Source organism: Ochotona curzoniae, unplaced genomic scaffold, assembly GCF_017591425.1.
Source record: "Ochotona curzoniae isolate NIBS_2020 unplaced genomic scaffold, NIBS_Ocur_1.0 contig_4148, whole genome shotgun sequence".
Taxonomy (NCBI): domain Eukaryota; kingdom Metazoa; phylum Chordata; class Mammalia; order Lagomorpha; family Ochotonidae; genus Ochotona; species Ochotona curzoniae.
The window spans coordinates 7366857-7381058 of NW_024466146.1; positions in this window are offsets into that span (position 1 = coordinate 7366857).

Sequence of the window (14202 nt, forward strand, 5' to 3'; positions counted from 1 at the left end):
ATGGCAATAATTATTTAACATTTAATAAGTGGTAAAAGTATTTCCTGAAAATGTGGTTAAAAACATGGCAGAAATATATATTTTCTATTTGTATATTTTTAGAAGATTTATTTCATTCTTGTTTGAAAGGCAGAGTTAGAGAGGAAACAAAGGGAGAGAGAGAGAGAGGTCTTTCATCTGCTAGTTCACTCCCTAAATGACCGCAATAGCCAGAGTCAGGTAGGTCTGAAACCATGAGCCAGGAACATAAGTTCCTGGGTCTCCCATATGGATGAAGGGGCCCAAGGATTTGAACCATCTCTTATGCATTCCCTGGCTATCAGCAGGAAGCTAGATCAGAAGTAGAGAAGCCGGGACTAAAACTAGTGCCTGTAAGAGATGTTGGTGCAATGGGTGGAGCTATATATATTTTTTGAAAGATTTATCTTATTTTTATTGGAAAGTAAGTTATATAGAGAGGAGGAAAAATAGAGAGGAAGATCTTTAGTGCACTGATTCATTCCCCAAGTGACCACAATGGCTAGAGCTGCACCAATCTGAAGCCAGGAGCCAGCAACCTCTTCGAGGTCTCCCACGTGGCTGCAGGGTCCCAAGGCTTTGGGCTATCCTCAACTACTTCCCCAGGCCACAAGCAGGGAGCTGGATGGGAATCAGGGCAGCTGGGATTAGAACCAGCTGCCATATGGGATCCTGGTGTGTGCAAGGTGAGGACATTAACCACTAGGCTACTGTGCTGGGCCTAGAGCTAAATTTTTTAAATAATCCCAATTCAGTGTTTTGTTATATGAAGTTATAAAATATTTTCTAGGTCTTTTTTTTTAAAGATTTATTTTTATTATTATTATTTTTTTTATTGGAAAGGCGGATATACAAAGAGGAGAGACAGAGAAGAAGATCTTCCGTCCGATGATTCACTCCCAAGTGAGTGCAACGGCCGATCTGAAGCCAGGAGCCTCTTCTGGGTCTCCCACGTGGGTGCAGGGTCCCAAAGCTTTGGGCCGTCCTTGTCTGCTTTCCCGGGCCACAGGCAGGGAGCTGGATGGGAAGTGGGGCTGCCGGGAATAGAACCGGCGCCCATGTGGGATCCCGGGCGTGCAAGGCAAGGACCTTAACCACTGTGCCACCGTGCCGGGCCCAATATTTTCTAGGTCTTTATGGATATCAGATGACAACAATGACTTACTTACTGTTTTCATAGTTTTTCAAGTGTTTTAATTTAATATTCATAGTTCTGTGAAATAAGAATTTATTTTGCTATCATTTGTGAAAAAGGAGACTTTTTAAAGAAAATCAGATCGTGGCCAGAACAATTGGCAATAATAGAATTACATCCCAAATGCCAGAACAACTGACAATAATAGAATTACTGCCCAAATCTTCCGATGAAAAATTTAGTGCCTGTTTCACTAAGTCAGGACGTCTTTGGTCTACAAATATTACATGAAGACCTGTACAGAAACAAGCTGTTTCTCTGCTCAGACACAGCTATGTACAGTAGGATTTAATGACAGTGGGATCCTAGTTTCAGTCTAAGAGATACACATCTGTGTGTGATAGTATACAATAAGTTAAGTGTAAGGCGTTTCTAGAATCTTCTTTGCATGAGAACCCAGGAACCTCGTGAGGAAAGACAGAATTGAGAACAATGCATTTGGTTAAGTAATGGGTGGGGAAGAGTGTTGTAAAGTTCTAAGCACAGCATGGTGTCTGTAACTTAGTTTTGTCCTTTACCTTAACCCTTCTAAATGAATACATGGTCTCAGCCTGTGGCCAGCCCTTTTAGCAGCATTGTACAGTCTTTGAGGTAGTTGCAGTCCCAGGAGCATTAGCCTTGGTGGCTTTGTGAGATGATGGGAAAAATACAAATTCTGTCCTCTAGGGAAATGTAGCTCTTTAGCATGGCTTGACCAACAGTGTCTTGGCTAATGGCCCCCAATCAGTCCTGTATCTGAGCACAAAACATGTATTTTTTTCACACTATCCTTTGTGCATCTTTTTTTTTCAGTCAGGGTACGAAGACATTATTTAGACTAGATTTCATTTTAATTGTAAAATATTGACCATTGCAGCAAAATTATGGAAGATCCTTTAATGTAATTAATCATAATGTGAGAATAACATTATCTTATTCTTCTAAACAGAAAGTTGTGCTGTTTTAAGAATTTAAAAATGCTTTTGAAAGGTAGAGAGACAAAGAAAGAGACAGAACACACACACACACACACACACACACACCCACACACACACACCCACACACACACATCTTCCATCTATTGGCTCATTCCCAGGTGCCCACAGGAGCTTAGATTGGACCAGTCTTCAGCTGGATACCTGATCTCCTCTGTGAGTGTGAGCCATCACCTGCTGCCTTAGGGTGTATGTTAGCAGAAAGCTGAAATTTAGAGTGAGACTTGAACCCAGAGACTCAGGTATGGTTGTCGTCTTGTCAATGGTGTATTAACTGAAATATCAAATGACTTTCCCCCCAACTATGTTGTTTTGACAATTTAAATTTGAATGAGGCCTCAGCAACTCAGTAGAGACAGGAGATGGTTCCCAGTTGACATGGCCAAATACAGCAGTTATATCTTGGTAAACCATTAGTGTATAGCAGATATGCTGATAACCCAAGATGCTAATGGAGAGTGTAAAGAACCTAGCCAACTTGGTAGTGTCCATCAAGTGCCCACAAGCCAAAACCGTGTGGCAGTTCATACTGGATGTTCAGCAGGGCAGTAGAGTTGCTCTACAGGAAGGCTGTATGTGGGCCTCTGAGGAACAGTCTTGGTGAGTCTCCCTCAAACACTGCTGGGACAGAGTGGAGTGAGTACTTTATGTAGGAACCTGAAGGAATTGCATCAATGATGTTGGCAGTGAGGACTAACCATTAATGAAAATTGGCCTTTTGATGCTATCATGCCATCTGTTCCCACAATCTGTAGAAGCCTAGAGTATTTCAGGTTACACAAATAAAACATTAGATACATACTACTTGGAACAACTCACCCTTAATATTTTGTTTGGAATCAGCAAGAAAAGAATTTTAGGGAAAAAATGTGGTTGGTGTCATTACTACAGGTACCTTTTTTTTTTTTTTCTGGAAAGAACACTTTATGGCTTTTCCATTTCAGTATAAGCCACATCCAAGCATACTCCAGTAAATTCTTAATGTAAGAAGGAAGAAACCTCCACATTCTGAAAATAACATTGAGAAAGGCAAGCTAGCTGAGAGAGTACAAAGTGATGAGAAAGTGAGGGGAGTGGGGTCATTGCATAGGAGATGTACAAATAACAGATGTTAATGTTTGAGTACTGAGATTCAGTGAAGAAGAAAATGACTTTAAGAGCCAAGAAAAATCACTTGGAAAAATTCTTTTTGATATTTGGCTTAGTAATTAATTTTACAGAGATATGGCATGATACAGGATAAGGACAATCAAATAGCTGCACAGCCATCATTCATTTTTATGCTAAAAGGCAATAACAAGCAATTGTGTTCTAAAAATAACTGGGCCTTTGAGTGAGCTGGACTTGACTGGTTAGAAACAGAGGGCTAGCCATGGTCAGCCTGTCCACTTCCCTTAACATCTCTCTGTTGAGTATTTTTCCCTGGAAAAAATTCTCATCATTTACCAAAATTGTTTTAGGCATTCTTCTGTAATCAAAAGCCCCTTTTTACTTTCAATTACAATAAAATTTTTTGTTTTAGAAATTAAAGAACTTATATCACATCTGAACACTTGTTTTGAGAAACAGGATTTCTTTTTTTTTTTTTTTAAGATTTTATTTTCATTACAAAGTCAGATATATAGAGAGGAGGAGAGACAGAGAGGAAGATCTTCTGTCTGATGATTCACTCCCCAAGTGAGTGCAAAGGCCGATGCTATGCATATGCCGATCCAAAGCCAGGATCCAGGATTTTCTTCCGGGTGTTCCACACGGGTGCAGGGTCCTAAGGCTTTGGGCCGTCCTCGACTGCTTTCCCAGGCCACAAACAGGGAGCTGGATGGGAAGTGGAGCTGGCAGGATTAGAACTGGCGCGCATATGGTATCTGGGTGCGTTCAAGGCCAGGACTTTGGCCGCTAGGCCACTGTGCCGGGCCCCGAGAAACAGGATTTCTTGTCTTTTCCCCTGCGTCCTTCCCTTCTTTGCAGCAGATTTATCTGACGCTGGATAGGGAAAAGAACGCAGCTTTCACGAGCTGCTGTGGTGTGACAGGGCATCAATTCCTTCTGGCTGTGGGGGAAGCAAAATTAAAGCTAGTAATCTCCCACCTCCTCCTGCTCGTGCTTCTGAGCGCTAAAGTCCTGAACTTCCAAGTTGTCTCTACACAGGTGACCTCAGTCCAGTCTTGGAGCCCTTCCAGGCATTCAGGTGATTCTAGATGGTTCTCTTCAGTTCTCTCACAGGTCTGCCTGGGACAGGGCACATAGTGTCCTCCAGGGAAGCATTTTCTTCTTCTTCTTTTTTTTTTTTTTTTGCCTTGAGGCAGCGAGGCAGAGCCTTTTGACACTTTCAGATGCTTTCGAAAATGAGATAGAAGAACTGCGGTTCTGCTAGCCTCATAGTCCTGTGGCAGGTTCTTCAAGTGACTTCCATGCCAAATCCTCGCATTTGGTTTGATGGGAAGGAGCTGAGGGGTCCATGGGCCCAAAAGACCCCTCCTTTATTCTTCAGCTCAGACTCATTTGTGTTGGAGGGCAGGGGGTTGCAGCTACTAGTCCAATTTTCCTCATAATCTTCCAGCAGGTGCTGCAGGAGTGTGCAGAAGCCATGCTCCAGTTTGTGGGACACGTCATGTTATGTAAAGCAAGTTAAGTTTTAAGGAAGCTACAGTCAACTGCTCTGTGAACAACAGTAAGGTGTAAAGCCCGCTGATGAATATGATGTGAAGTTATCGAGAAAGGAGTGTGCACTGAATTCTGTTAGTAAGGTGTTCCCGTTAGTTTTTCTGTACTTTGTCAGATCCTCTGCCTGGCCGTTTCCACCTTGCTTAATGATCGGGGAATCTGGTATTTACCTAATCTAGTATCTGTGTGCTCCTTTCCTCTGAATTCTCATTGAATTTTGTCGATATAAAATACCTGCGGGAGATGTAAATATGGGAATTGAGAGGAGATGCCTATTCCCTTTTGGGATCTGGGGCGATATGGCTTCCTGTTGTTGCTGATCACTGTATGCTTCATTCTCCCCTCTTGGGTTTTAACTTCTACCCACAACTCTGAAAATATTTTTTATTAACCTCTGTTAAGTTATTCCTTTGCTTATCCATCGGTTTGATGCCAGACATGTCAGACATAATGCAATATTTTCATCCTTATTTTATCCCTGAGGAATCCAGAGTTGAGTTTAAAATAAATGGCCAAAATGCATAGAACTAGTAAATAGGAAATGTACTAAAACCCAGGCAGATCTGAGAACCATTTCCTGTTTGGATGTGTTAAAATAGTTGGAGACTTGTTTGTGTTACTGTTAAGAACGATAACAGGAAGCTGGTACATCTCTCACCAGCTTGTTTCTCTTTTCCTATACTAAAAGAACTTCTTGCACTAAAAATGGACAGATTCATTTAGAAATTTCTGGGGACTTATTGTTGAAAGCAAGGAGACAATCTACATTATATGTTCTGTAGGAAATTATTTTGAAATCCACTTCAGAATGATTTCATTTGAAAACTTCCTTTACTTACCAAACACTGTTCAAATACTCTCTTTCTCCCTCCATCTCTTCTTCCCTCCTTCTCTCCCTCCCTCTCTCCCGCCCTCTCTCTCTTACCTTCCTCTCTCCCTCACTCCATCCATCCATCCTTTCCTGTTTACCTCCCTTCCGTCCTTCTCTCCTCTCTCTCTCTCTCTCTCTCTCTCTCTCTCTCTCTCTCTCGTACCTTAATGCAGTTGTATTATGCTGACCACCTTTCCATTCTCCTGTCATCTGTGCTTAGCCAGATAAACAAACAAAAACAAAACCTTCTTCTGTGTTACATACAGAATATAAGAGCATTTCTTAAAACCGCATACAAGTATCTTACCAGGAGAAATTCTATTAAATCTGTTTCCTCATCTTGCTGCATATAATAAGCTTGGCTTATAGAACAGACAAGGAGATTGGGACTTGTGGAACATTATCCTTTCATTGGTTGACTTTGTATCCTGCCTCACAGAATATGCATTGATCAGAGGAGTCTTCCTGTTAGAGACCGTCTCGAATTATAAATGATTTAATAGTCTCCATGTTCCAAAATGGCACAATTACAAGAGAATCACCAGTACGTTTGCCTTACATAATTAGACCTTGCAAGGTGAGATAATAAGTGTCAGTAATTAAAGTAAATTGGGACTTTTCCTTGGAGGAGGGGAGCTTTTATCTTACTTTTTGAAACATGTTAATCCCATTTGCATTTTCCTTTACTTCAAAGGATTGGGTCCTTGCAATGACATTCCAAGAGGGAAAAAGTGGGAGAGGGTACTTCCTGCTGATTTTCTGCAAACACAGCCCTCCTTTGCTATGCCACGGGGAGTCACTAGAGACCAGCTCACATCCCTGCCTCTTTTGTTTAGGTAGATTGCTTTTGTGACTTTCTAGTATTTGTTAAATTTCTTCTGTCAGCTTAGTATCATGCATATTTTCAGGATGCCAGACAACCCCATGACTCCCTAAATGTGAACAAATCATTTACATGAATGAAAACCTCAGTAGTTAACTGCAAATTTCTTTTGCATTAAATTCTGAAGACACATTTAGAAATAATTTACAAACATGTAAATTTATTTATTAAAAGAAGAATAAAACCAAGTAAAGCAGGGATGTAGGCTGTGATTGTAGACAGCATACATACCTGTGACTGAGGCAAACCATATACCACACAGAGCAGTGTGGGGCCAACACAGTGCTATTAACATAGGTGTCAATTATGGACTCATTTTCCTAAGGCACAATGACATCTTATCCCCATTATGCCTAGGAAGCTAGTGTTATTATCACTGTTATTACAGAAAAGGAATCAGAAAGACAGCAAGATTAAGTGATTTATGTATAATCACTTAACTAAACCTTTGTGGTCTGTCTGTAACTTTCTGTCATAGCACACTATCAAAAGAACAAAACAAATACAAGGAAATCTCCCTAGCTTTTTATAAAATGATGAATAATAATTTGTCCTTCAGGTATTTAATTCAAGATTGTATATTCTGCCTCATTTCAGAAAAAAAAGGATGAGGAAGTTTATATCAGCAAAGAGAGTAAAGTCAACAAGGCTATAAAAAAAAGAAGGGAAAAAGTAGGTATAAGAGGGTTTGGCACAGTAGCATAGCAGCTAAAGTCCTTACCTTGCACACGCCAGGATGCCATATGGCAGCTGGTTTTAATCCCAGTGACCCTGCTTCCCATCCAGCTCCCTGCTTTTGTGACCTGGGAAAGTAGTTGAGGACAGCCCAAAGCTTTGGGACCCTGTACCCACGTGGGACACCTGGAAGAGGTTGCTGGCTCCTGGCTTTGGATTGGTGCAGCTCCAGCTGTTGTGGCCACTTGGGGAGTGAATCAGCAGATGGAAGAACTTCCTCTCTGTCTCTCCCCATCTCTGAATATTTGACTTTCCAGTAGGAATAAAAAAAAATCTTTTTTAAAAAGTAGAAATAAGAAAAATAAAAACAAAATGGACAAATCAAGAGCAATAATATTACCGTGAGATAGGTATACATTTGTATTGCAAACATTTAGCCGAAGACTTACATAATAGGGAATTGTCCTTGCCTTTTAATCACAGCATTAGATTGTGCAGATTTAGAATATTTCGTACATGTCTTTTTGTTGTTTTCTAATTGAGCTTCTGGTCAGTCAAACATGATAATGGTACTGAGATTTGTTTATTCGGTGTAATTAAATGTTTTATTATTTGCTTTCATTTTTCATATGACAAACAGAGGGACACACAGAAATGCTCTCCGTCATGCAATCTTTAACTCCCACGTTGGTGGCAGGGCTGCAGTACTGCAGCCATCACTGCTACTATCCAGGGTACACATTTGCAGGAGATATTGGAAGCGCTAGAGCTTGGATTGGAGCAAGGCATTCTGATATGAAGGCCAGATGAAGCCATCCTTCATAGCTTAATTACTGTGCCAAACACCTTCCCTGATAATGCCTGCCTTTTTGGATGTGTACTAAATACTAGAAAGTGTGTTTCTAGTCAGTGCCATGTATACAGCTGGCTTTTGGTTTCAAATTGATTTTTATAGAAATTACATGAAATACAATAAAACATTCGAACAAATCCAGATGCATAGTTGTATGGATAATCCATTGCAAAAACCGACTAGTTTACTAGGTCGAAGATGAGCTGTTAGTTAAGAAGAAAGATATCAAGAGCTGAGTGTAAACAGTCAGTTGACTGGAGGATTAAACAAGAAAGAAGAGTGCTAATTTAGTATGTGGGAGGTGACTAAAGAAGGTGTTGAATAGTTTTCAAAAGAGTAAACTATACAAAGGCTGGGCCTTAAGTATCTATACACAGAAATAAAATCAAGAGGTTGCTATGTGGGAAAACTTCTCTTTTTGTTTTTCTATAAGATTTTAAAATTTTTATTTGAAAGAGTTACAGAGAGAAGGACACACACACACAGAGGGAGATAGAGAAAATCTTCTGTCTGCTGATTCATACCCCAAATGGGCACAATAGCTAAAGCCTTGCTGATGTGAAGCTGGGAGCCAGGAGCCTCCTCCAGGTCTTTCAAGTGAGTGTAGGGGCCCAAGGATTTGGACCATCTTATATCTTACCAGGCCATAAGCAGAGACATGGATTGGAAGTGAAGCAGCCAGAACTAGAACTGGTACCCATAATATGGAATATCAGTACCACAGCTGGGAAATTAGACTACTATGCCAGCACGCTGGCCCCTCCGGACAAATTTCTTTAAAGTCATATTCTCCACAAGATCTCTAATAAAGTCAATTCAGAAATTTATAAAATGATAAGACTTAGTTATAAGTCTGTCCAAGTTTCTGGGAATAGGGTGTATTATATATGAATTATTTGTATTCAAGCTTTGTATAACCAGGACAAAAGCAACATTTAAGGTTCTCATGGTACCACAGTCAAGGAAAGGATAAAATGGAATTTTAATTTCAGTTCTGGTTACATTTAGGGTATTTTTTAAAGATTTATTTTTTTTATTACGAAGTCAGATAATTATAGAGAGAAGAGGAGAGATAGGAAGATCTTCCGTCTGATGATTCACTCCCCAAGTGACTGCAACAGCCGAAGCTGTGCCCATCTGAAACCAGGAGCCTGGAGCGTCCTCCGGGTCTCTCAAGGCTATGGGCTGTCCTTGTCTGTTTTCCCAGGTCACAAGCAGGGAGCTGGATGGGAATCAGGGCACCTGGGATTAGAACCGGTGCTCATATGGGATTCTGGTGCATTCAAGATGAGGACTTTAGCTGCTAGGCTACTACACTGGACCCTAGGTTATTTTTTAAAGCTTTGTTTATTTTGTTTCAAATGAGCATTTTACAGAGGAAAAAGAGAGACAGAGAGAGAAAAAAATTCTATCCAGTGGTTCACTCTCCAAATGGCCACAACAGCGAGAGGTGATCCAATCCAAAGCCAGGAACCTTGAGCTTCTTCCAGGTCTCCCATGTGAGTACAGGGGACCAAGAACTTGGGGCCATCCTCTGATGCTTTCACGGGTCACAGTCAGGGAGCTGGACTAGAAGTGGAGCAATCAGGACTAGAACTTGTGCCCTCTGGGATGCTGGCATCAATGGTAGAGGGTTAGCCTGTAAGCCATCACACCAGCTCTTACATGTAAGATATTATGAAGGCAATTTCAAATACCAGTTTGGTCTCTGAAGAAAGAATATTAGCAAATATGCTCATTGTATCATTTTTGTTTTGCTTGGGAAATTTTCTTTTTATGCTATGACCCTATGGAATTATGATTTTTTTCAATTTGGAACAAAAAAAAAATTAGAATTTCAGAAGTTTAGAAAACTTCAGCTGAATCTCTTTTTATATGGTTTAGCAAATACAGCAAATAGTGTACTAATTCTCACTCAAAAGCCATGTATAATTTCAGGGAAAATTAAACCTGATTACTTTTACTTTTGTCATTGAAATATTATTTGGCAGAAAATGCTTGATGTCTAGAAAACTTATGATCCATTTTATTATTTCTTATTCAGTTCAGGAACTTGGTTCTCATGGATAATAAATAGGGTTTATATGCAGAAAGATAAAGAATATCAAGTCTGTCAACATGCTTGTAATTTAAACCATAACTATTTCCAAACCAACTCGGTATTATGTACACTAAAAACATTTTCAACAAGACAGTTGAGATGTAAAGTGAGATAAAAGATATATGGAGAAATAAAGAATAATTATAGGGAGGAATCATAAGCTATATTGTTTGTTTTGAGCTTCCTGGTTGCCCTGATGAAAAGGGAAAGAAAATGTTTTACTTGGAAGCAAAGACTGATAACTTGCTTTATCATCAGGATGGCTAAAGTTCATGCATTGCATAAACAAAAGCAAAAGCTAAGCTAGACAAAGAAATCAATAAGTCAGGAACATCATGGATAGCAGAACTTTCCCATTAAGAACTTGAGTGTTCTGCCAAAGTACTTTCGAATAGAAGCTGCTTTATTCCTGTCTTTGGAAACTGTGTAAAAAAATTGCTATTTTTTTCATCATGAACAACTAATGAACACTATATAACATTGATAAATATATAGGATTTTTCATTAAATTTTGTTTAATTTTCATCTGGATAGAATTTTAAAACAGAACTTTCGCACAAAATTGCTTCTAATAAGAAAAATGCTTCTCTGCTTGAAATGCTGTTGTTTCTGAGGAATTCCTTTTAGTTTTACTACCATTGTGTATTTTACAAATTAAGGTAACCCTTATTTTCTTTTGAATATCTAATTCTTTTTTTTTTTTTTAAGATTTATTTTTATTATTTTTTCATTGGAAAGGCGGATATACAGAGAGGAGAGACAGAGAGGAAGATCTTCCGTCTGATGATTCACTCCCCAAGTGAGCGCAACGGGCCGATGCTATGCCGATCCGAAGCCAGGAGCCTCTTCCGGGTCTCCCACGCGGGTGCAGGATCCCAAAGCTTTGGGCCGTCCTCGACTGCTTTCCCAGGCCACAGGCAGGGAGCTGGAAGGGAAGCGGGGCTGCCGGGATTAGAACCGGCACCCATATGGGATCCCGGGCGTGCAAGGCGAGGACTTAACCACTTGCGCCACCGCGCCGGGCCCGGAATATCTAATTCTTAAAATAACATACTCATATTGAAAATGAAAGTCAAGAACATAAAGTAAAGCAAACACGCTAAATAGGTGAACACACATTATGTCACCTGTCCACATTCAGTAGTAATGTCTTTGCACTTCTCAGCCTTTGCGTTTGTAAATGTTTTATAGCATTAGATTTCATGGAATATAATTTATTTAAATTAATGCACCTTGAATTTGGATTATTGATATGAGAATGATAATTTTACTGGGTCAAGCAGTGGTAGATTAGGGATATTCAGGGGCTGCACAACTGAAAAAAAATCTGTATTAACAGATACACTCAATTTGAATATTGGTAGGGAAATAAATATGATTTGGATAAGGTCTTACTAGAGAAGAAATGGTTTTTAAAATTCAAATATATAATAATTGATTTAATCTATTGCAGGTTTTTTCCACCTCAGCTATTCTCATTAAGATTTTTTTTAAAGATTTATTTTTATTGGAAAGTCAGATATACACAGAAGAAGAGAGACAGAAAGATCTTGTCTGATAATTCACTCCCCAAGTGGCCACAACGGCCGGAGCTGAGCTGATTCGGAGCCAGGAGCCTCGAGCCTCTTCCAGAGTCTCCTACCTGGGTGCAGGGTCCCAAGGCTTTGGGCTGTCCTCAACTGCTTTCCCAGGGGACAAGCACAGAGCTGGATGGGAAACAGGGCAGCCAGAACATGAACCTGGGTTCATACGCCTGCTAGACTACTGCTCTGGGTCCCCTATCTCCTCTTTTATTTTGTTTATTCCAATAGCATTATCATATTCTATCTTCCTATATCATTTACTTAATTCTTTTTTTTCCAGCCACAGGATATACATTTGTGAGGGCTGTTTTTTTTTTTTAATCTTTATTTCTTTATTCCTTTATTATCTACTTGAAAGGTGGAGTGGGAAGGAACGAGACAAAGAAATATTCCATTTGTGGAATCACTCTCCCAGTGGCCACAATGGTTGATTCTGGGCTAGGCAGAAGCCAGGAGCACAGAATGCCTTCTTAGTCAGGTTGGAAGCAGAGAAACTGGATATGAGCTGGTACTCTGATATAGGATGCAATTTCCCACTGTGCCTTCATGTTCACCCCAGGGCTGGTATTTTTAAAGGTTCTGACTTATTGATATGCATTGAGGTCAAATGAGTAATTTCAATACATAGATTAGTTCAGTTTTTTTCACATACTATTTTACATTATTATAAGAGTTGATTGATGGAGACTTGCACAAACATCGATTTCATGGCATATATTACTTCTTTCTCTTCTGCCAGAAATGATAATGTTAACAAAAATTCTCAGTTCTAATCAGTTACAGTGTTCTTCTCTATTGTACCTGTGGGTCCCCTAAATGAGTCCAGAGGCCCAAGCACTTGGGCCATCTTCCACTGTTTCCCAGGCTCATCAACAGCTGAGCGCTGTATAGGAAGTAGAGCAGCCAGGTCTTGAGCTAGCTTTACCCACTTAAGCTTGAATGCTGGCCCCCAGCCCTTAAGGTTTTTCTGGTACTTTACCTACGTTGCTTGCTTTAATCCCCATGGCAGTGTTTTGTAGGCTTTCCATCCATGATATAATGAAAGTTGCTCATCAAGAAGAAAGCAGAGCAGATTGAAGCCCAAGTCTGTGCTGTCACCCACTGTGCTATTCAACTAGACTGGGAGGAAGAGCAATTAACAAAGAAATATCTGTAGATAAAACTGAAAAATTCGTAAAAGGCCTTGTGTGACTTAATGACATCTGAACTTTATACTAGAGACAATGGGAGAGATATTAAGAGGTACCCCAGAAGAACATCATAGATAGTTTTGATAATTAAAAAGATTATATTAGAGGGGATGCAAAAGTGGAAACTTGGGAGACTAGTTAATAGAGTATTTCCGTAAGTTAAAGGCAATATGGGTGAAGGCTTAACTTTGGGGAAAAATGAAGAAAGTCTATTGGAGAATCGTAAGTTTTTTTTTTTTTAAGATTTCGTTGGGGGCTGGTGTGGTAGCTCAGTTGGCTAATCCTCAACCTGCAAGTACTGATGTCCCACATGTGTGCTAATTCATGTTTCAGTTACTCTACTTTCCATCCAGCTGCCTGCTTGTGACTTGGGAAAGCAGAGAGGGGGGTCCGACACCTTGGGATCCTGCGCTCATGTGGGAGACCTGGTAGAAGCTCCTGGTTCCTTGCTTCAAATGAGTTTAGCTCTGACTGTTGCAGTCATTTGAGGAGTTAACAAGCAGATGAAAGATCTTTCTGGCTCTCTTTCTCTGTAAATCTGTCTTTCTTTTAAATAACAGACACACACACACTTCCATCCATTGATTCTGTTCCAAAATGCCTGCAACAACTAGGGCTGGACTCTATCCAAGACGGGAGCCAGGAACTTCATCTGGTTCTCCCACATTTCGAATGGCAGCTACCCAAATACTAAACGAGCTGCTTTTCCAGAGCCTTAGCAGGTAATGGTGACACTGAATGTCAGAATCACAAGTGGCAAATTAATGTCCTGCTCCAAAGTGCCTGCCTTGGTCTTCAGGTTTTGATGGGTTGAATTCAAGTGGAGAGAGAGAGAGAGTTACATATTATTTACAATTTCGGACTCAGGTACGTAGGTACATGTAGGATAAAGAATATAAGAAAGAAGAGTGTTTTAGGGGAATGGCACATTACTGTGGTTTTCAATGTGTGGAAAATGATATATGCTGTAATATTCAAAAGGTGTGCTGCCAGGTGAAGGCATAGGTGGATTTAGGGCCCATGTCTGTCTGAGTGGGCCAGCACTGGATTGAATTTGCAATGTAAGAGAATGAGGAAGTGTGGAGTGAGAAGAAATGGAGACTGGGTGTAAAATAAATGTAACATCATAGGACAAAGAGCACACACAGAGAGCCATGAGGAGCCATCAGGACAAAAGAATGAGAAAACAGTGTCT